General features: G+C 49.3%; 1 non-coding gene across 1 annotated transcript; it reads left to right on the forward strand.

Annotated features, from left to right (window-relative positions):
• Nucleotides 1–311: 311 nt before the first annotated feature.
• Trnas-cga lies at nt 312–386 on the forward strand. Its single transcript has one exon. It is a non-coding gene; the product is annotated as a tRNA-Ser (tRNA).
• The last annotated feature ends 1061 nt before the right edge of the window (nt 387–1447 follow it).

The following is a 1447-nucleotide window of genomic DNA, read 5'->3' on the forward strand; positions in this document are numbered from 1 at the left end:
CGGGACCAACCCAAGCGCGACTGACGCCCCGTCCTCACAGCTTTACTTCCGCCAGTACCTCGTCTCGTACCTTCCACACTTTACAGAAGCTCTCCTGCGAACGTTGCAGAACTAGCACTCCTGAAAGAAAGGATATTGCGGAGACATGGCTTAGCCACAGCCTGGAGGAGGTTACCAGAATGAGATTTTCACTCTGCAGCGGAGTGTGCGCTGATATGAAACTTCCTGGCAGATTAAACATTGTGGAAGTTTGGAAGGTAGGAGACGAGGTACAGGCGGAATTAAAGCTATGAGGACGAGGCGTGAGTCGTGCTTGGGTAGCTCAGTTGGTAGAGCACTTGCCCGCGAAAGGCAAAGGTCCCGAGTTCGAGTCTCGGTCCGGGACACTGTTTCAATCTGCCAGGAAGTTTCATAGACAGTCGTTTTTCCCTCGCTGTATTTGCGGACAAAAAAGCAAATGGCCGGCCGCGGTGGTCTAGCGGTTTTAGGCGCGCAGTCCGGAACCGCGCGACTGCTACGGTCGCAGGTTCGAATCCTGCCTCGGGCATGGACGTGTGTGATGTCCTTAGGTTAGTTAGGTTTAAGTAGTTCTAAGTTCTAGGGGACTGATGACCACTGATGTTAAGTCCCATAGTGCTCAGAGCCAAAAGCAAATGATTAGTAGTGGTACAGTGAACCCTCTGCAATGCACCGTGACGTTAGAAGCTTCGTCTGTGTTTTACATGTATCCTAAGTCGCTCTGCTGCTAATCCAGTGCTATTGCTCTTCCGCATGTTCATGTGAACACGGTGGAAGCATTAAAAAGCAGACCAGAAACTGATACAGTGCCTCATTTGCTTATTATCACCATATGCTCCTCCTTAGCGCGAAACTCTGTTCCCTCTCCAACCACAGAGATTGGGAGAAATCTCACCTTCATTGCGTAGCCACCTCTCCCCCTGCACATAGCGGCTCGCGTCCCAGAGACAGATCACATCAACTCACACCACAGCTCCTATTCGACAGGTTTAAAGTACGTATGCTACGACCCACATGGGTTACGACAGTGGCTGGTCTTGGTAAACCGAGACAGTTAAAATACTGCAAAAAAAAAAAAAAATTAGAGGGGAACTGGTTGAAAAGAGACCCTTTGAAAAAATTCTGGGACACACTACGGACGAAAATGTCAACTTCCAATTAAGAAGCAGATAAAGAACTCTGTCAATAAATTCTCAAACTGTCAGCCACGAGGCGGCTCACTTTCTTTGAACATATGAAGAGAGTGGAGAGTGACGGATTAACGCCGGCCGTTGTGGCCGATCGGTTCTAAGCGCTTCAGTCTGGAACCGCGCGACCGCTACGGTCGTAGGTTTAAATACTGCCTCGGGCATGGATGTGTGTGCTGTCCTTAGGTTAGTCAGCCTTTAGTAGTTATCAGTTCTAGGGGACTGATGACCTCAGATGTTAA

The sequence above is a fragment of the Schistocerca piceifrons genome, chromosome 10 (assembly GCF_021461385.2).
Source record: "Schistocerca piceifrons isolate TAMUIC-IGC-003096 chromosome 10, iqSchPice1.1, whole genome shotgun sequence".
In the NCBI taxonomy this organism is placed as follows: domain Eukaryota; kingdom Metazoa; phylum Arthropoda; class Insecta; order Orthoptera; family Acrididae; genus Schistocerca; species Schistocerca piceifrons.